The sequence below is a fragment of the Meriones unguiculatus genome, chromosome 10, assembly GCF_030254825.1.
Source record: "Meriones unguiculatus strain TT.TT164.6M chromosome 10, Bangor_MerUng_6.1, whole genome shotgun sequence".
Taxonomy (NCBI): domain Eukaryota; kingdom Metazoa; phylum Chordata; class Mammalia; order Rodentia; family Muridae; genus Meriones; species Meriones unguiculatus.
Window position 1 is genome coordinate 25,951,998 of NC_083358.1, and position 23,261 is coordinate 25,975,258.

Here is a 23,261-nt window from a genome sequence, read left to right on the forward strand (position 1 = left end):
GAACCATCATCTATGTTTTCCTTAATGAGGAGGATACAGATTGCTTTGTTTTTTGAAGGATGGCTTGTTGTTAGTGTACTAATTCTTTGCCATAAGCAAACCTGTCCTGTGACAAGAGCTCTATGATATGACAGATGCTCATAGTTTAATTTTTAATTAATATTCTATTTTATGTGTTCAGAGGTGCTTTACCTGTGTATATGTAAACCACATCATGCAACACCTACAGAGCTACTACAGGGATGCAGATCAGTTGAAACTACAGTTACAAACAGATGTGTAGAACCATCTGTATGATAGGAATCAAAACCTTCTTATCTGGAAGAATACCCAGTGCTACCAACCACAGAAACATCTCTTCAGATGCTAGATGCTGGTGTTATAACTTATATTGCCTCATTAAAACCTCATAACAAGTTTTAGTGGGTTTGTCCTATGTTGTATGTCTATATGAGTGAGTATATACCATATGTGTCTTTTGCTTCTGGGACAACTCACTCAGGATGATCCTTTCCAGATCCCAACATTTACCTGCAAATTTCATGATTTCCTTATTTTTCATGGCTGAGTAATATTCCATTGTGTAGATGTACCACAATTTCTGCATCCATTCTTCAGTTGAGGGGCATCTGGGTTGTTTCCAGCTTCTGGCTATTACAAATAAAGCTGCTACAAACATGGTTGAGCAAATGTCCTTTTTGTGTACTTGAGCCTCTTTTGGATATATGCCCAGTAGTGGTATGGCTGGATCTTGAGGAAGCGCTATTCCTAGTTGTCTGAGAAAGCGCCAGATTGATTTCCAGAGTGGTTGTACAAGTTTACATTCCCACCAGCAATGGAGAAGGGTTCCCCTTTCTCCACAACCTCTCCAGCATGTGTTGTCACTTGAGTTTTTGATCTTGGCCATTCTCATGGGTGTAAGGTGAAATCTCAGGGTTGTTTTGATTTGCATTTCCCTAATGGCTAGTGAGGTTGAGCATTTCTTTAAGTGCTTCTCTGCCATTTGGTATTCCTCTACAGAGAATTCTCTGTTTAGCTCTGTTCCCCATTTTTTAAGTGGATTACTTGGTTTGCTGCTTTTCAGCTTCTTTAGTTATTTATATATACTGGATATGAGTCCTCTGTCAGATAAAGGGTTGGTGAAGATTCTTTCCCAATCTGTAGGTGGTCGCTTTGTTTTGATGACGGTGTCCTTTGCTTTACAGAAGCTTTTCAGTTTCATGAGGTCCCATTTATTGGTTGTTGCTCTTAGAGCCTGTGCTGTTGGTGTTCTGTTCAGGAAGTTTTCCCCTGTACCAATGAGTTCTAGGGTATTTCCCACTTTTTTTTTCAAGTCGATTTAATGTGTCTGGTTTTATGTTGAGGTCTTTGATCCACTTGGACTTCAGTTTTGTGCAGGGTGACAAGTATGGATCTGTTTTCATTTTTCTACATGTAGACATCCAGTTAGACCAGCACCATTTGTTGAAGATGCTATCTTTTTTCCATTGTATGGTTTTGGCGTCTTTGTCAAAGATCAGGTGTCCATAAGTGTGTGGGTTTATTTCTGGGTCCTCTGTTCGGTTCCATTGATCCACCATTCTGTTTCTATGCCAGTACCATGCAGTTTTTAAAACTGTTGCTGTATAGGACAACTTAAGATCAGGGATGGAGATACCTCCAGAAGATCTTTTATTGTAGAGGATTGTTTTAGCAATTCTCGGTTTCTTGTTATTCCAGATGAAGTTGAGAATTTTTCTTTCCAGGTCTGTAAAGAATTGTGTTGGTAATTTGATGGGCATTGCATTGAATCTGTAGATTGCTTTTGGTAAGATGGCCATTTTTACTATGTTAATCCTACCAAACCATGAGCATGGGAGATCTTTCCATCTTCTCATAACTTCTTCTAATTCTTTCTTCAGAGATTTGAAATTTTTTTCATACAAGTCTTTGACTTCCTTGGTTAGGGCTACTCCGAGGTACCTTATGTCATTTGTGGCTATTGTGAAGGGTGTTGTTTCCTTAATTTCTTTCTCAGCCCTTTTGTCTTTTGTATACAGGAGGGCTACTGATTTTTTTGAGTTAATTTTGTATCCTGCCACTTTGCTGAAGGTGTTTATCAGCTGTAGAAGTTCCCTGGTAGAGTTTTTGGGGTCACTCACGTATACTATCATATCATCTGCAAATAGTGATAATTTGACTTCTTCCTTTCCAATTTGTATCCCCTTGATCTCCTTCAACTGTCTTATTGCTCTAGCAAGGACTTCCAGCGCTATGTTGAAGAGATATGGAGAGAGTGGGCAGCCTTGTCTTGTCCCTGATTTCAGTGGGATTGCTTTAAGTTTCTCTCCATTCAGTTTGATGTTGGCTATAGGCTTGCTGTATATCACCTTTACTATGTTTAGATATGTGCCTTGTGTCCCTGATCTCTCCAATACTTTGAACATGAATGGATGTTGGATTTTGTCAAATGCTTTTTCAGCATCTAGGGAGATTATCATGTGGTTTTTTTCTTTCAGTTTGTTAATATGGTGGATCACATTGATGGATTTCCATATATTGAACCACCCCTGCATACCTGGGATGAAGCCTACTTGGTCATAGTGAATAATATCTTTGATGTGTTCTTGGATTCGGTTTGCAAGTATTTTATTAAGTATTTTTGCATCAATGTTCATAAGGGAGATTGGCCGGAAATTCTCTTTCTTTGTTGAGTCTTTGTGAGGTTTAGGTACCAAGGTGACTGTGGCTTCATAGAATGAATTTGGTAATATTCCTTCTGTTTCTATTTTGTGGAATAGTTTGAAGAGAATTGGTGTTAGCTCTTCTTTGAAGGTCTGGTAGAATTCTGCGCTGAAGCCATCTGGTCCTGGGCTTTTTTTTTGGATGGGAGACTTTTGATGACTGCTTCTATTTCTTTGGGGAATATATGTCTATTTAGTTGATTTACCTGGTCCTGGTTCAGCTTTGGTAAGTCAAATCGATCAAGAAAATTGTCCATTTCATTTAGATTTTCAAATTTTGTGGCATATAGACTTTTGAAGTTAGTCCTAATGATTGTTTGGATTTCCTCAGTGTCTGTAGTTATATCCCCCTTTTCATTTCTGATTTTGTTGATTTGGGTGGTGTCTCTCTGCCTTTTAGTTAGCCTGGCTAAGGGTTTGTCGATCCGGAAAGGCAAAGAGGATGGACATCAGAAGAAGAAGAAAACAGGAAACAACCTAGGAACCTACCACAGAGGGCCTCTGAAAGCCTCTGCCCTTCAGACTATCAAAGCAGATGCTGAGCCGGATGGGCAACTGTTGGGCAGGTGAATGGAATTTTAGGTAAGAACTGGGAAATAGTAAGAGCTGGAGAGGACAGGGTCTCTACAAGGAGAGCAACAGAACAAGAAAATTTGAACACAGGGAACTTCCAAGAGACTCATACTCCAACCAAGGACTATTCATGGAGATAACCCAGAACCCCTGCACAGATGTAGCCCAGGACAGTTCAGAGTCCAATTGGGTTACATAGTAATGTGAAGAGGGACTGCCTCTGACATAATCTGATTGGCCTGCTCTTTGATCACCTCCCTCTGGGGGGGACCAGCCTTACCAGGCCATAGTAGAGGACAATACAGCCACTTTTGATGTGAACTGACAGATTAAGATCAGAAAGGAGAGAAGAACCTCCCCTATTAGTGGTCTTGGGGAGTGGCATGCAAGCAGAGGGAGGAGGGAGGGTGGGATTGGGAGGGGAGGAGGGAGGGGCTTATGGGGGGATGCAGAATGAATAAAGTGTAATTGATGAAAAATTTAAAAAAAAGGAAAAAATAATTTAAGAACCTTAAATGACTTTCAAAATTGGAGGAAAATATGGAGTTAGTCAATTGGCATGGAGCATGTCTCGCCCCTGGGGGCAATGGTCTCCTGAACCTACTCAGACCTCGGACACCACCACTGCTAGTTCTAGAACTGACGCAGGATGTTCCAACGACGGGTTAAGGCTTCTCATAATATTTCCTATAAGCCCACACCTGTTTGTCTATATCCCCCATTTTTATTCATTATTAGCCAGATAGAGCCAAGTAATTGTGGTAATGATACTTGCTTTTTTGCCCAATGCTGGAATGCTAGTAAATTTAGGTATGCCCTAGTTACTCGCATGCCTCACTGGGTGCCTGTGCCCATTGATGCCCCTCACGCTATGACTCTCTTCAGACAGAAAAGGGATCTTGGAACTACAGCCACCATTGTTACTACCATCTCATTGGCGGCTGTTGGAGCTACCACCAGGGCATTAGCCATGAGTCATACTAGGCAGACTGCTCAGACCCTGAATAATCATTTAGCCAATGTAGCTCATGCTTTAGTTGTACATAAAGGAATTAATGTTCAACTAAAAGGAAGCTTGATGGTGGTCAATCAGAGGATTGACCTCTTGCAGGAGCAAATTGATACCCTATGGCAAATCGCTCAACCTGGCTGTCAATGACAGTATGCTGGACTTTGTGTCACTAGCATACAACATGAGAATTTTCCTGTGCTGCAAATCTGTCTAAACAATTGTCGAGCTCTATTTTAGGTAATTGGACTGGAGAATTCGATACTACGATGGAGCAGCTGAGAGTGGCCATTGTCACAGTAAATTCTACTAGAGTGGACGCAGGACTAGCCACAGGATTATCAACATGGATTGCTGTAGCCATGAATCATCTGAAGGAATGGGCGGGCATGGGAGCGTTAGCAGGCCTTCTGGTGTTGGTCTCCTTGGTTTGCCTGTGGTATATATGCAAGATTAGAGTCTCACAACAGTGTGATGCAGCCATGATCATTCAGGCCTTTACAGCCATTGAAGCAGGACATTCTCCCCAAGCATGGTTGGATACCATAAAAAGCTAAAATGATACGCTCAGGATGCGAGGCTAAGCACTGCACTCAGGGTCAGCAGCTTTCGACCCAGAGAAGAGCATGTCTGATTGCATGCGGGTTGATGCCCCAGGTCCCGCCTCTGAGAAAAAGGTATCGGACGGGTCTGATGCTCTTTGGGTGGATGACACCTAAATGAACATCGGTACAAAGTCCCAATTTATTTCTAATATCAGAGATCAGACCTCTACTCTTGCCTGATGCCTCTAAAACAAAAAGGGGGAACTGTAGAGAGCTGCGGAATGCTATGCCTTAAAGATGGAGCTGGTTTCCGTCTTCCACCTTCCCGATGGTGAGTGCTCTCTGTCACGAACAATTCCACATTTGGCTAAGGCTGAGGATCTGGCTTGCTTCCATGTATGTGGACCTATCTGCATTGCCCACGTTGCATGCTGGGGTTGGCTACCCAGAGGCTATTTAAGCTGTGGGCTGGCTTTCCCCAGGGTCCGAGGATTGTTCAAGGTTCCTGAATAAACTGCATTGAAAAAAAAAAAACAAAAAACCTTATAACAAGCCTTTGGCAGATCTACTTCCCTTTCTTCCTCCCTCCCAACCCCACACCATTGGAGATGAAGCAGACTTCAGAAATACTATATTTCTGTAATTTCGTTAATACCCAAGCCTACATACCACACAATGGAGAGTACACACAGAATTTGGACTTATTTGCCTTATATAACAAATACTATGATATTTTTTGTTCTTTCTGAAAATGATTATGAATATTTAGTATTATAGCAGGACTATAAAGAGAAAAAAATAATGTGCTGAACAAGAATGAAGACTTTTGTCCTGTGTCTTTTTTGGATCAGTGAATCACACACACACACACACACACACACACACACAACATTAATAATGTCACCAAAATAGAGAAAATGTATTACATACTTTTGAGGAAAACAATAAAAAAAAAGGAAGCACAAAATTCACCTGAGTACACACTACTTAGTAAAAACTGTAAACACCCTCTCCTGTCATTAACTCACTGCAAGGAATATTTTGGCTAGTGATTTAATGCCTGAGAAAATATTTCATTTCTAAAACAAAAACATCCACTTTCAAACCATCCACTGGCACATAGAAGACTCTTGCCTTTTGTGTCTGGACAATCCTAACATTGAAAAATAATTAAAACAAACAAACAAAAAAAACTTCATTACAATATTTTGCATCTATTTTAAAGCAAATATATGCAAAATTGGCAGAATTTGGATACTTGGGTTGGATTAAAATAATGCACATTGTGTCTAAATATTTAATATAAACATTGACACTGAATTTATTTGCAGATCAACAGCTGTTGAAACAAAAGCAGTGAAATCTAATGAGTTTCAGGACTGGAACCCAGAGTGAAGAGAGCTCACGTTCCCCTTTCACAGTTTGCTCAGTTGCACTTCTACACTAGGCTGTGTGAGATAATCATTACCAACTTTTCATCATTGTGTAAGAAGCGACCAATGCGAAGTTACTTTCCTTGTGTTTCCAAACCAAACAAATTCAGAGCTATTCATTGTAATCCCCGGGAAGGCATGATCATTTATTACTGTACATGTGTGAGGTTGGGTACATGTTGGTGAGTGGGGGTGCATGAGCTCATATAGGTCATACAGGAATCCTAATTCCGGTCTTCCTACTTATGTAACATTATCTCAGGCCCCAAAGTATTCTGTTCAAACATACTTCAAACCTTTGGAGTATCTGGTTTGGCTACTACCTTTGTGTACAGTCAAAAACTGGGCAACCTTAATGTATAACTTTCTAGGAATTCAGATGTCAATTTAGAATGCTGGCGTGTGGGAGGCAACCACTTAATACACAGTATCAATAATATTTGCATCCCAATTAACAGAAATAACGTAATTTTTATGTGCTCAGAGTAACCTTGGAGAAGCAATAAAAATTTGTTTGTGGAAAATGAGTTTCAACTATTAATAGCAGTAATATAAGTCAAGAAAAATGCGGATATACTAATAAGAACTGGCCTATGAGCAGAAAGTAAAAGTAAAACCTACCAATGTTATGACGGCAAGAGGGGGATAACAGCCTCTTGCCATAATAATTAAGGTATACTGAAGTTTCTAGAGAAAATTCCTCACAAGTGATGAGGCTGTGATAGATGTGTTTAAATGGATTTATTTTGTTTCACAACACCTTTACTTGGGTGTTAATTTTCGATACATCTGCAGACAAAAGAAGAGGAAATTGAGTCTGAGTCTTACAAAAGATTGAATTCATTTGGATTCTCTGTGTCTTTTAAGCAGAATATTTTTTTAATGCATCAGAAAATAACTGGTTCTACTCCTTGGGTCTCACCTAACTTGATTTTATTAATGTAAGCAACAATATAATTAATTATTTCATTCATAGTCAACTTAATACTTGATGTCTCACTCTCTATTGAGCTATGGACAAAGTACTTTTTAGAATAAATATAATTAAAACAGTTATTTGTACAAAAACATGATTATTCAAGATGTCTTTCATCTCATAAAAAAAAACTGGAAAGTGTGAGGCAGGAGCGAAAGGAAGGACTGGCTCTTGTATAATAGGAGGGATCCCAGAAAATATAGTGCCATTTCATGGAAAGTCTTGGAATTTTGTAAGTGTGAGGAATTGGGAAGACATAAACTGGGTATTCCAGTTTCCCCCCAAAACAAACAAACAAACAACAAAAAAAACAAAAATCAAAACCAAAACAAAACAAAAACAGAAAAGAAAGCTCCTTCTGGCATTTCTGGTCCCCAGCAATAACTCAGAACTTCTATTTTAGATCTTTGTTCTGCCTGACCAGTTCCTGTCTTCTGTTTTCATCAAACCCAATAAATTCTTGGTTCATTTGGAATTCATTGGATTCTTATTTGTTTTTTTTTTTCCATTCTGTTTCCATATCTATTATGAATACACACTAGTTCACTTTGACACAGAAAAAAATTATTGTGACAACTTCTTCCAATTCTTAAATCTCTACCCAGTTCACCATAAATATTTTAGTTACAGAAATATACAGATGGTATTATTTGTGACAGAAATATGGAAAAATAATTGTGGTGAAATCACAGAAAATGCATAAATCACAGTGGCAGTACAGATGTGTGAAATTTCCATTACTTTGATTTACCTTCATACTCCTCAGGTGACACACAAGTAGCATCTAGAGCAGCCCATTAAAAACCTGATAGAACTAATGAAGAGATGACTGGTGTTCATGAGCCTGTTTAGAAAGGTGGAGCAGGGCTTTTGTGTGTGTGTGTGACTTTGGCAGAGCTCAGAAAATGAGAAAGCAAATGGAATGCAACCAGATCATGCCAGGTTTGCAGACTACCAGGAATTATGCATTGGTTCTGCAACCAACATGAAAGAAGAGTTGTTGGAAGAAGTGGAGCATACAATTCGTCCCCATCAGAGAGAAGAGTGTAAGAGTGGAGGGGCATGAATTCCTTAAGATTTCCTTAGATGGTCAAATAGTTGACATTTTAGGTAATAACCGAAATCATTATGGACCTAATAAGAGAAGCAGCCATAAGGACAGCTCATTGCCCCAGTAAATGTGGTCATCTACTCTCCTATAATTAAAAACAGAATTCTAAGACTTGGCCAAAACACAAGCCAGGCTTTTATTTTCTCAAACTCTGTTGTCATGTGTGAGTTTAGAGATAAAAGAGCAGCTTTCCAAAGAATTATTAATAGAGCCATTTGGAAGTACATAGGGAAACAAAGAGGGAAGTTAGTAGAAAGTACTTCATGCATGTTGTATGAATTGATATTTGAAACAGAGGTCTAGAAAAATATGAAAATATTTCTTATCTGCATATTCACGTAAAGCACATATGCTTCATCATTCTCAATTTTGAAACAACTTTGATGAATAATGTCTTAATGGAATTTTTGTTTTTTCTTTGAGAAGGTTGTTGATAATGAGACAGTGTAAGGGTGTTCTGAGTAAATTCTGTGTCCTTGGAGATGAATGCTTTTACATAGAAATTTAGCCTTCAGAGAGATGACCAGAGGATCAGAAATATTTCTGTGATTAGGTCTTGGAGTGAGTTGTGAAAATAGTTGTCTATAACACTGAGTTTAACGAGCTTTCAAGCATGTCATCTGTCAGGGACAGATTTAAATGTGTGCATCAGAAAAGCTGACTTGCTATACAGTGAACTTTCCTGTATTAAATAAATGACTATTCACACATCAAGGCATGCTTTTTAATTTTTTAATTAATTTATTTTTATTTTTTTCTTTATTAATTACACTTTATTCACTTTGTATCCCCCCTGTGGATCCCTCCCTCCTCCCGTCCTAATCCCTCCCATCATCAACCCTCTGCATGCATGCCCCTCCCCAAGTCAACTGATAGGGGAGGACTTCTTTTCCTTCCTTCTGATCCTAGTCTATTAGGTCTCATCAGGAGTGGCTGCATTGTCTTCTTCTGTGGCCTGGTAATGCTGCTTCCCCCTCAGGGAGAGGTAATTAAAGAGCAGGCCAATAAGTTCATGTCAGAGACAGTCCCTGTTCCTATTATAATGGAACCCACTTGGACACTGAACTGCCCTAGGCTACATCTGTGCAGGGGACTTAGGTTATCTCCATGCATATCCTTGTTGAAATATCAGTCTCAGGAAAGACCCCTGTGCTCAGATTTTTTGGTTTTGTTGCTCTCATGGTGGAGTTCCTGTCCTCTCCAGATGGTATCTCAACTGTAGCCCCCTCCCTTTTTCCCTCCCAATTCCACTCCCTTTCCCATATCTCTACTCATGCCCCTCCCCCAGTCCCCTTCCGTCTGATCCTAGTCTATCAGGTCTCATCAGGAGGCTGCATTGTCTTCCTCTGTGACCTAGAATGGCTGCACCACCCCCCCTTAGGGGGAGGTGATCAAAGAGCCAGCCCATGACTTCATGTCAGAGACAGCCTCTGTTCCCATTACTAGGAAACCCACTTGGACACTGAGCTGTCATGGGCTACATCTGTGCAGTCCTTGTTTGGAGTATCAGTTTCAGAAAAGACCACTACACCCAGATTTCTTGGTTCTGTTGCTTTCCTTGTAGAGCTCCTGTCCTTTCCAAGTCTTTCTATTTGCCTCTTCTTTCATAAGATTCCCTGAATTCTTCCCAAAGTTCGGATACAAGTCTCATCATCTGCTTTGATACCTTGCAGGGTAGAGTCTTTCAGAGTACCTATGTGATAGGCTCCTTTCCTCTTCCCTGTTTTCTCCCTCTTCTGACCTCCATCTCATTTGCCTTTCTGAATGAGGATTGATCATCTTACCCAGGGTACTTCTTCTTGTTTAGCTTCTTTAGCTCTACAGATTTTAGCTTGATTATCCTATATTACATGTCTAATATCCACTTAAAAGTGAGTGTATACCATGTGTGTCTTTCTGCTTCTGGAATACCTCACTCAGGATAATCTTCTCTAGTTCTCACCATTGGCATGCAAATTACATGATTGCCTTGTTTTTAATTGCTGAGTAGTATTCCATTGTGTAAATGTACCACAATTTCTGCATCCATTTCTCAGTTGAGGGACATCTGGGTTGTTTCCAGCTTCTGGCTTTTACAAATAAAGCTTCTACAAATGGTTGAGCAAATAGCCTTGTGTGTACTTGAGCGTCTTTTAGATATATGCCTAGAAGTGGCATAGCTGGATCTTGAGGTAGCACTATTGCTAATTGTCTGAGAAAGCGCCAGATTGATTTTCAAAGAGGTTGTACAAGTTTACATTACCACCAGCAATGGAGTAGGGTTCCCCTTTCTCCACATCCTCTCCAGCATGTGTTGTCACTTGAGTTTTTGCTCTTATCAATTCTGATGGGTGTAAGGTGAAATCTCAGTGTTGTTTTGATTTGCATTTTCCTGAGGACTTAAGATGTTGAACATTTCTTTAAGCGTTTCTCTGCCATTCAATATTCCTTTATTTAGAATTCTCTGTTTAGCTCTGTACCCCATTTTTAAATTGGATTACTTGATTTGTTACTGTTTAAATTCTTGAGTTGTTTATATATTCTACATATTAGCCCTCTATCCGAAATGGGTTTGGTGAAGATACTTTCTCAGTGTGTAGGCTCTCATTTCTTTCTGACGACAGTGTCTTTTGCTTTACGGAAGTTTTTCAGTTTAATGAGGTCCCATTTACTCATTGCTACAGAGCCTGTGCTGTTGGTATTCTCGCAAACCAAATACAAGAAAACATCAAAGATATCATCCAATGTGACCAAGTAGGATTCATCCCAGTTATGCAGGGGTGTTTCAACATATGGAATTCCTTCAATGTGATCTACCATATAAACAAACTAAAAGGAAAAAATAAAAACATGATAATCTCCTTAGATGCTGAAAAGCATTTGAAAAATTCCAGCACCCATTCATGTTTGAATTCTTGGACAGATCAGAGATACAAGGCACTTACCTAAACATAGTAAAAGCAATACAGAGGAAGCTTGTAGCCAACATCAAACTAAATGGAGAGAAACTTAAATCAATCAAATGAAATCAGGGACAAGACAAGGCTGCCCACTCTCTCCATATCTCTTCAACATCGTTCTTGAAGACCTTGCTAGAGCAAGAAGACAATTAAAGAAGGTCAAGGGGATACAAATTCGAAAGGAAAAAAATCAAAGTATCACTATTTGTAGATGATATGATAGTATAAATGAGTGATCCCAAAAATTCTATCAGGGAACTCCTACAGCTGATAAACACCTTCAGCAAATTGGCTGGACACAAAATTAACTCAAAAAAAAAAAAAAAAAAGAAAACTGAAGCTTTCCTCTACCCAAAAGACACATGGGCTGAAAAAGAAATTAGGGAAACAACAACTTTCACAATAGTCACAAAAGACATAAAGTAACTTGGTGTGACTCTAACCAAGCAAACCAAACACTTCTAGGAAAACAACAAAACAAGACAAAACAAACCTTCCAATCTCTGAAGAAAGAAATAGAAAAAGATATCAGAAGATGGAATGTTCTCCCATGATCACAGCTTGGCAGAATTATTATAGGAAAATTTGCCATTTTTCCTGAAAGCAATCTATAGATTCAATGCAATTCCCATGAAATTACCAACACAATTCTTTACAGACATTGAAAGAAAAATTCTCAACTTCATATGGAATAACGAGAAACCCAGAATGGCTAAAACAATACTCTACAATAACAGATTTTTCTGGAGGTATCTCCATCCCTGATCTCAAGATGTACTATACAGCAACAGTAGTAAAACCTGCATGGTAATGGCTGAGAAACCGGCTGGTGAATCAGTAGAATAGAAAAGAAGACTCAGAAATAAACCCACACACTTATGGACACCTGATTTTTTACAGAGATGGCAAAACCATACAATGGAAAAAAGAAAAAAGATAACATTCAACAAATGGTGCTGGTCTAACTGGATGTCTACATGTAGAAAAAAATGCAAATAGATCCATACTTATCACCCTGCACAAAACTGAAATCCATGTGGATCAAAGACCTCAATATAAAAATGGTCATACTAAACTGTTAGAAGAAAAAGTAGGGAAGAGCCTTAGCACTTCTCATTGACACAGGAGCCCACTTCCTGAAGGGAACACCAATAGCAAAACATGCTTTTTTAAATGATCTTTTAATGTAAAAATCCCCAAGTTCACCAAATAATTGTTGCCTTACAAACAACAATTATAGACAAAACAACAACTGTAGACAAAACAACAACTGTAGACAAAACAGTGAACAAAACTTTTTATCCTCTTTTATTGAAAAAATATTTGCATACACACACATTTATATTTACATATTATCTCCCGATCACCGTTTCCCTCTTTCTGAAACTCCCTGGTCCTCTCCATCTCCCTTTTCTCACCTTCTGTCTCTCATTGGAAAACAAACAAGCTTCATAGGGACAAAACAGAATAAAATAAAATAAAATAAAATAATAAAATTAAGTTAAATTCAATTAAATATGATAAAAACAAAACAGACACATTAGACTAGGAAAAAAAATACCAAACAAGTAGAAGGAATGAAGTCCAAGAAAAGCATAAGCAACAGGCACAGTTGCAGAGACCTCTCTCATTCATGCAATTAGGAATCAAATAAAAACATAATACCAGAAGTCATAAACGACCTATTGGGTGGGAGAGAGATATAAAGAGACAGAGAGAGACAGACAGAGACAGAAAGACAGAGAGGAAGAGACATAAAGAGTGAAAGAACTGAAAAGAAAAAAAAGAAAACACCCTCAGATCACATTGTGAGATAAGAAACGTCCAAAAAATTTCATTGAGTTCATTTTCTGTGGGTCATCTACTGATGGAAATGCATCCTACTCTCAAGAATAGTTTGCTTGCCCAGTGAGATTCCCCTGGAAAAAATTAAAGTTTCTCTTGCAAGTGGATATCAATTGCTGATAGAGTCTGGGTTAGAATTGGGGGGCAAGTGTCCACCACTTCTTTCAGCTCTATGACCCATCAATAGAGGCCCTGTCCATGTTGCCACAGTCTTTGTGAGTTCACCTGTGCATTTACCCTGTAGTGGTTAGAAGGTCTTGGTTCCTTGATATCTTCTATATTCTCTGGCTCTTAAACTTTTTGTTCCCTCTTTCTCAGAGTTCTCTTCATGATGAGGAGAGGGAGTTTTATGGCGATATCCCATTTGGAGATAAGTGTTACAAAGCTTCTCACTCTCCTTATAATGCCTGGTTTTGAGTCTCAGAATTTGTTCCCATCTGCTGCAGAAGGAAGCTTCTCTCATGAAGGCTGAGAAAGATATTGATCCATGAGTACAGCAGAATGGCATCATTAGTATTCCCCCCCCAACCACATTCCTTTAGTAGAACAGTAGTATAGGATTTGGTTTTCTTCTCAGTCCCTGAGATATTTAGTCTCAGGTTCTTGGTCATTCAAGCAGGATCAGATATGAGTTCCATCTCCTGGGGTGGGTCTTAATCCGAATAAATCAGATATTGGTTGGTTTCTCTCACAAGATTTGTGCCACCATTACCATGCCATATCTTATAGAAGGAGACTATGTTAGATCAAAGGTTTTGTATTTAGATTTTTGTTTTGCTGGAATTTAGAATACCTTTCTATACTAAAGACAATAGGGTATATTGGGTGAAGAATATATAAGGGTGTATATATAAGGGTGAAGAATCTATGCAGATGTTACCCATTCCTGGTACTAGAAGCCTCATTTGGTGACAAGGGATGTTCAGGCTCTGTATTCCCCATTATTTGGTGTTTTCAGTTACCTAACCTTCATATATGTAAATATTTTTACCTCTCAAATGACCCTTAATTTTAGCTCTCTCTCTCCTAGTATTCTTTTCCTTGACCCATCTTCTCTTCTTCTTTATAATTGATACTTCCATTCCAGACACTGCCCCCAGTATATCCATAACTATCTATTCAGGTTCTCTTTCCTACTGTGACCTATGTATCCATTCCTAGTCCCTTACTCTATACCTAACATCCATAGATCTGAGGATTATAAATTGCTAGTAATTGATTTAAGAGCTAATATCCACATATAAGTAAATACATAGCATATTTGTCTTTCTGGGTCTGGGTTACCTCATTCAGAATAAAATATTCTAGTTCAATCCATTTACCTGTGGATTGTTGATGGCTCATTAATATTCCATTGTATATATCTACCACAGTTTCTGTATTCATTCATCTTGGGAAAAACATTTAGGTTGTTTCTAGCTTGCGTCTAAGAAGAGAGCAATGAACACGGCTGAGCAAGTATCTCTCTGGAAGGTGAATCCCACCCACACCCAGGTTGTTGCCAAGAATGTACGTTTCGTTTCACAAACAAATGGCAAGGCCCTATAACTGAAAACAACATTTACATAACTCATTGAACATGGAAAGCCCAGCTTGTGCATACACAGAATATTCACCACTGTATTCTAGTGTCTTTGGTACAGGAAGATACTGTATACACTACAAAAACAAAAATGAAAATCCAGTTCCAGGCACAAACACTTTGAATTAGAATGATGTGCTGCCTATAAGGTATGTTATGGTAATGATGGTACAAAGCTTAAGGGAATAACCAAACAATATATGATTTGACTTAAGGTCCACTCTATGAGATGGAAAGCATATCTAACACTGTGTGGGTGACCAATAACCGGATATTAAAAAGCTCAGGGACCTAGTAAAGTACCGAATACTACCATCCTATAAAACAAATGAATGTAGCAGTAAAATAACGTTTTTGTATAGTCATAGATAAGTCCCCTTGCTTAGATCATCAGAGATGCTCCTGGCATGGGAACAAAAACATAATAGCCAGCCATTATGAGGAGAGTGAGAGACCTTGTAACACTAAAAGAGATGTGTAGGCAACCTCAGAGTAGGCTCAAGGCCCCCAAGCCCAAGTTCTCAGCACAGAGGAGATTTATTTGCCCCAGAAGGGAAAGGGGCTGGGGATGAAAGACAGACATGAGACAGAGGATGAGAGAGAAGGGGAAAGGAACAAGTCAGAGGATGGAAAGAGGGGTTGTTTGGGGGGTGAAGACCATGTCTGGATAGAGAGGAGCAGATCTGGCCCATAGAAAAATGGTGGTACATAGGGTAAAAGGGGAAACCCCATGTTAGGAAAGGTGTTTAATTTTAATTGGGCATGTTAATTAGGTAAGCTAAAGGGAGCTAGACTGGAGTACTTTGATAGCTGGACCTTGGTAGTCAGCTTCAAGAGGAGTAAGTAGCCAATTAAAGGGATGGACCTTAGGGAGTAGCTTTAGGAGTGTAATGTAATAGGGTCTTAGTGAGGTAGAGGAATGTAGGAGAAGGGCAAGTCCTGCCAGAGCCGTGGTTGCCTTCTTATCATGGCTAGAGTCCCTTCAAGATGTCCATCAAATCCCATTCCTTGAGACTAAGAGAACCCTGTGAAAGAGGAGGCATTAAAAAAAAAAGTGTAGAAGAGCCCAAAGGGATGAAGGACATCAAGGAAGCAAGGCTCTTTAACCACTGCAGGACAAATGGACAAATGAATTCACAAAGACTGTGGCAGCATTCATGGGTCTGCACAGGTCTGCACTAGGTGCTTTGCATGCATATTATGGGTTTCAGCTTTTGTGTTTTAATGGTATTTCTGAGTGTGTGAATGTGTAGACCTCTATTTCCTGTGCCTTCTATGTGCTCTATTCCTTCTGTCACAGTGGATATTAAATCATATAAAATTTTTAAATTAATTTTTTTATTTTTATATTAATTATAGTTTATTAACTTTGTATCCCAGCTGCACCTCTTCCCACATTCCCTCCCAATCGCAAGCTTCCTCCTTCATCTCTTCCCATTCCCCTCTCCAAATCCACTGATAGGGGAGGTCTTCCTCCCCTTCCATCTGACCCTAGCTTATGAGTGCTCATCAGGACTGGTTGCATTGTCCTCCGCTGTGGACTGGCAAGGCTGCTCCCCACTCAGGGGTTTGGGTGGTCAAAGAGCCTGCCACTGAATTCATGTCAGAAACAGTCCCTTTTCCCCTTACTAGGGTACCCACTTAGAAACTGAGTTGCCATGGGCTACATCTGAACAGGGGTTCTAGGTTATATCTACGAATGGTGCTTGATTGGATTATCAGTCTCAGAAAAGACCACTGTACCCAGATATTTTGGTTCTGTTGCTCTCCTTGTGGAACTCCTGTCCTCTAGAGATGCCACTATTTTCCCCTTCTTTCATAGGATTCTCTGCATTCTGGCCAAAGTTTGGTTAAGAGTCTCAGCATATGCTTTGATACCCTGAAGGGTAGAATCTTTCAGAAAGCCTCTGTGGTAAGCTCCTGTTCTGTTTCCTGTTTTCTCCTTCTTCCAATGTCCATCCCATTTGTCTTTCTGAGTGAGGACTGATCATCTTACCCGGGGTCCTCCTTCTTGGTTAGCTTCTTTAGATGTACCGATTTTAGTATGTTTATCCTATAAGTCTAGTATCTACTTATAAGTGAGTATATACCATGTATGTCTTTCTGCTTCTGGGATATCTTTTCTAAGTTACTAAAACAGAAAAAAAAAAATTAAAAAAATCTAAAGAAATTTAAAAAGGAAGGAAAGATGGAAATCACTTAGGCAAAATTTTATTTTATTAACATTTATAAAACAAAAAGCATCTTTGAGGTTAGAGAGATGCTTAGTGATTAAACTACTTATTTATCTTGAAGAATACCTGTGTTTGGCTGATTCTCAGTACTACCATTGTTGCTCATATCTGTGTTTAATCACCTTTCCATGGCATCCAACACTGTTTTCTGACTCTAATAGGTATCAGAGATGCCCCTTTTGTACGTGTATACATATAAGCAAAGTACTCATAAACATAAAATAAAAAAATGAAATATTTGAAAACACCTAGCCACTAAATTATTGGTCAAAAAATTCAAAAATTCTTCAACAAGATTAATAAACAATCAATAGATTTGTTAAGAATGTGCCAAATAGCATTTGTCATTATGGAAATGCAGAGTGCAGCTGTCACTTCATACGGTTATGCGGATTGCTGTTAAAACAAAAGACAATGAGACACATGTTGCCGGATCCAACAGATGATATACATGGTGCATTTCAGGTAAGAGTGGGGAAACAGGCCTGGCTATGCAAATGAGGTGGCAGTTTCTCATATTACAAAATGTGTTATAGCAATTCCACTTTCAGGTATGTCCTCTAAAACGCACAAACAACATTTGTGATCAGTTAATCATATTTGCCCATTCTTCCTTAGAGGAGCTTTATTCACAGTAACCAGAGGTTGAAAGAACATAACTGTCAGCAGATGAATGCCTGAGAACGAAAGTGTCTGCCTGTGGTACTGAATTACTCAGGTTTAGGAATGTATCCTACAAAAGACGGGACTTGAATCAATTAAGTGTTAAATGTTTGGTATGAAGTTCACTGGAAAAGGCACATCTGTATAGACAACACTCAGAGTGTCTGAGACATTATAGAGTCGTGCAACATGTGAAAGGTTGAAGGTTACTAATGGTAAGTCCAAATTACCTTGATTGTCATTAATTCACCTAAATTCGTCACATTCCTCTGTATCTGGCCTAAAAAACTTTTGGTTCTCAAATAAACACCTCTGGCATGTACTGGGATAGAAGAACACCAGTTTCCATTAAGACAAATTCCAAGCCTATCATCACTTCATATGGAAGCCTATAGCAGCGTTCTCCAATTTCATTATCCAGCCCCTAATTACCCACAGTCAGATTGACTCATTGACTCATGCCTTTGCTGTTGTTGTTGTATGACTATTAGAGTCAATATAATAATATCCAGGGCAAAACATATCATTCAGGACAACACGCACCATAATGCTAGGCCATGGTCATTCTTAATTGGCTAAGAGGAAACTATTTCTTATTCACTTTAGAGAAAGAAATATGTTTGTGTTGAAAAAAGTCACTTTTGAAATTAGAAATCATGTCTATTTCCACTTATGTGTGGTTGAAATGATGAAGACAGAAATCCTAGTAGCAATTGTTGGGAGAATAATAGAACAGGTAATTAGGAGCTACTGTCCAATGGGGACAGAGTTATCACAGTTAGCAAATATAGGTTGTCTCGGGATAAAAGGATGGGACCACACAATACAGTCTATGAAACCTTAAAGCCATTGTTTTCTATACTTCAGATTAATAAGATACTGAATTTTAATATATGTTAATGCGTTTCAAACATTCAAAATATTTTAAAAATATATGACTCTAGAGTATTTCTACTTACAAAGCATAGTGGCTCATGGCTATAATTTCAGCAACTGGGAGCCTAAGACAAGAGGGTTTCTAAGAATCTGAAGCCGGTGAAGAATATATAGTTAAGTTCCTGCTTGTCTGTTTTCCATAGTGAATTGTTGTCTTAAAAAAAAAAACAAACAAACAAAAGAAAAACACACACAACAAAACCAAAACCAAACAAACTAACAAAAAACAGCTTTGTGCTCCAAATGTAAGATTTCTAGCACAGATGGGGATTGCAAACCCTGAGACCTTTTGTTTGTTCTGACTGACAGAAACACATTCAAACTCTAAGTTAGAATTTGTGCACAGAAAAAATAGGAATAAACTAAAAGTCAATTTATAAACAATATTCTTAAAGTCTGTAATTCATATAAATATTTCAAAGGATATTTAGAAAGAGCCCTTCAATAATTAGTTCCAATACATCAAACAGAAAAAAACACATATGTTCAGGGTGTCTCAAGAAATAATACAAATAAATTATTACAAAATGAGAAAAAGATTGATTGTACTGATTTTCTTTGGGGATGCTTTTTCATTTTTTGGTTAATTCTTTTTATTCATTGAAGTTATTTGAAACTCCTTAAAAGTCTGTTTAATATTAGCTTGTTAAATATTGTCATAAATGTTTAAAAGTTTGGTTATTGCTTTCTTCAGATCTATAACTGGGCCTTAATAAGCCACATATATTCACATCCACTTAGTTGCACATTCTGTTGTGTCATTAAGTCACACAATGACTGAGTATAATTGCCTTTCTTGCTACTGCTCCTCTCTTAGGTCTAAGTCATCAGAAAGGAACATTCTCTCAGAGCCCCAGGAGCTGAAAGCCCACTGACATTTGACAGGATCAGGAGAAGCGAGTGTCTCTCTATCTCTCTCAACATCTTAATTATTTATCACCTAGCTGGAGGCAGGTCAGGGGCTTTGCTGGAGACACACTGTCAATCTGACTTGTACCAGCAAAAGCAAAGTTCAGAGCTTATGCTCAGACAGAGGCCAAATGACCAACAGCTGCCTAGAGCTCCAAGGAGATCCACTCCCCAATTAAGTACAAATGGGATTTCTTAATGCAAATTTGCACTTTAAAAGTCATCACAGTAAAAGAAGCCACCTCTCGATTCAATGCTACAAATTCCATTAGGTTCACACCCTTGTCGAGTTCCCACTTCTGGACATATGGCTATGCCTTTTTTCACAAAGGCTTGCTACATCTTCAAGAGCCCAAAGTGTAAACACAATAAGGAAATTGATTGCAGTCTTTAATTGACGTTAGAGAAGAGAGGAGCTGAACTTGTAACTGTAGGGCAAATGATAACTTGGGAACATCAGTCACTTCAATTGAAATTATGTGCCTCCTCCAGCCACCTACAATCACACACCAGATTACAAGTGTGCTTTCCAATCACTCACAATTACACATACCATTGAGTTACTTGGCATTTTAGAAGGTGATCTTTGTTTTAAAACTAGAAATGCGAGTTGTCTGCAGAAAATGTAAGAAACATCTAATGAGAATCTGAAGCAATGTCAATAAAGCCAATAATGAAAGTAACATGAAAATATCTATAACTATTGGTTATTGTATCAGAGAAGGTGACATTGTTGGACTCTATGAATGCCTTTGCAGGAGTGCATGGCTTCTGACAAGGCTCATAGACACTGCTTATTTTATTTCCTTTTTTTTTTTTTTTTTGGTAAATGTCAAGGTTTCAAGCAATTCCAGACATTTGTTTATAGTCAGTGCTGGAAGAACTACAGGGAATGGATGGACAAGATGGAAAACAAACCTACAACCAGTGACAGAGTTGAAGCTGCCCTGGCTGAGATATGGGGAAATAAATATTTCTCAGAAATAAATCTGGTAAATGTCTCATCTGAAGCATGCCCAATATACCTATATATTAAAGATGTGGTCACTAAATGGTCACAAAGTATCACTAAATGGCACAAAAGGGAGACTGAGAAACTTGAAAGATATGGAGTCAATTGGGAAAAGGAAAATCACCAGTATTCTCCTGATGGAAGCTTATGGTCATCCAGTTTTGTATTCATATGTATTTATTTCTTACATGTTAGCTGACTAGAATTATTTTGTTCACAAAGTGCTTTCTTGGGACCAATAGATATGGGGCCTGAAAAAGGCATGGAATGGATCAAATTTCTGAAATATGAGAATAAAACTCTCTTCTTTGTAAATTAACTATCAAAAAGAATATTCTTACAGTTAATATGTGTTAATATGTATGTTATTTTACATTAACTATGAAAAACACAAAGAAACTAACCAAACATATTTTAAATGCTTGTCTTTTCTTTCAAAATAAAAATTTTAAATCTCGATTTTCGGACGGGAAGATTGCAGCACCAAGAGGACACTGTGTCTGGGAAGCAGGACAGCAGTGTTGGCACAGTGACCAGGAGACTGAACCCAGGGACCTAAAACACCGGCGTTCGTGATTGCCAGGTGAGAGGAAAGCCTACAGTGTGGAAATCAATTGGGACCGACCTCAGATCACCCAGTCAATAACGGGTAAGGGTCCTGGGGAACGAGGGTGCACCCGCCTCCCAAGATCGGCACACACAGGGACACACAGCCTCTGACCCAGAGTGAGGCGCCAAGCCTCCAGATCAGACCAGAGCCCTTAGTTGCCAGCCCAGAGAGGCGTGCACAGCATCTGGCCCAGAAGGGGACACACACACCCAGCCCAGACCAGAGCATAGAACCTCTGGGCCAAAGCAGCACCCAAAGCAGCTCCTGCAGCCACCATTCCAGACCCGGGTGCACAGCTTCCAGACCAGAGCGGCACCCGCAGCCGCCATTCCAGACAGGAACACACAGCTTCCGGCCCAGAGTGAGGTGCCCAGCCTCAAGACCAGAGTGGAGCCCTCAGTTGCCAGCCTAGAGAAGAGTGCATAGCTCCTGAACCAAAGCGGCAACCCCAGCCACCATCCCAGACCAGGGTGCACAGCCTCCAGACCAGAGCGGCGCCCCTAGGCGCCAACTCAACCTAGGTGCACATTCTCCAGGCCCAGAGCAGAGCACTAAGCCTCTGGCCCAGATACTTGCTGGGCGATCCTCTCACTTTCCTGGACAGAACTGTGTGCCCCAGGATAACAGACTGAGTTTCCCTGTTGGTAGAAAACCCTACAGCTAGGAAATCAGCAGGTTCTTCAAGAGGGCTGTACCTGAAAAACTGTAACAACAACAGCAGCTCACTAAATTCAGAACTAGAAACTCAGCATCAGGGCAGCTGTCTTGAGAACTTCTATGGGTAAGAGGAGAGCCCCCCTGCCTAACAAAGACCACAGCTACTACTCAGGGCTATACACCTGAGGTGAGAAATGGCAATTCCTGAGAAACACTGGCCATACAGTGACCATACACAAAAAGCAGAGGAGGCCTCCTTCAGGAAAAATCATCTTCCTGCCAAGGGGATTCTCCCTATCTCAGGACTCCAGGAAGCACAGAAACTAACAGCCAACACCTAAAACAGCCTAATCAGTAGAAGTCAGCATAAAAGCTCAACCAACAAAAGACAGAGCAATATAGCATCTCCAGAACCCAGTCATCCAGGGGCAAGCAGCCCTGGACAACCCAACATAATAGAAAAACAAGAAGATGGCCTCACATCTATGCTGATGAAGAGGATAATAGAGGAAACAAATAAAATACATAAAGAATTAGAGGAAGATAAAACCAAACAGATCATGGCTATCCATAAAGAAAAGGGGGAAGTTAAAGACAAGCAGATTATGGCCATCTGTGAAGAAATACAGGAAGATGCAGCCAAAGAGTTTGTGGCCTTCAGAGAAGAAATAATTAAATCACTGGAAGAAATAAAAGAAAAAGAGTTGAAGGAACTAAAAGAAAAACAGGAAAATACAATCGGACAGGTGAAGGAAGTAAACAAAACAACTCAAGACCTGAAGATAGAACTAGAAAAATTAAAGAAAACACAAATGGAGGAGATAATGGAGAGGAAAAATTTAGGGAAGAAAGCAGGAACTACAGAGGTAAGCATAACGAACAGACTACAAGAGATGGAAGAAAGAATCTCAGGTGTAGAAGATACAATGGAAGAAATCGAAGTATCTGTCGAAGAAAATGTGAAATCCAAAGAATTCCTAACACACACCATCCAAGAAATCCAAGACAATATGAAAAGACAAAACCTAAGAATAATAGGAATAGAGGAAAAAGAAGATTCCCTTCTCCAAGACCCAGAAAATATTTTCAACAAAATCACTGAAGACAATTTCCCCAAATTAAAGGAGAGACCAATAAGAATACATGAGGCCTACAGAACACCCAACAAATTTGACCAGAAAAGAAAATCCTCCCGCCACATAATAATCAAAACAGTAAGTATACAGAACAAAGAAAAAAAAATACTAAAAGCTACAAGGGAAAAAGGCCAAGTAACATATAATGGCAAACCCATTAGAATCACACCTGAATTTTCAACAGAGACTATGAAAGCCAGAAGGGCCTGGACAGATATCATGCAGACCCTAAGAGAACAAAGATGTCAGCCCAGGCCACTATAGCCTGAAAAATTGTCAGTCCTCATAGACGGAAAAAACCAAGATATTCAATGACAAAAACAAATTTCAACAATACCTACACACAAATCCAGCATTACAGAAGACAC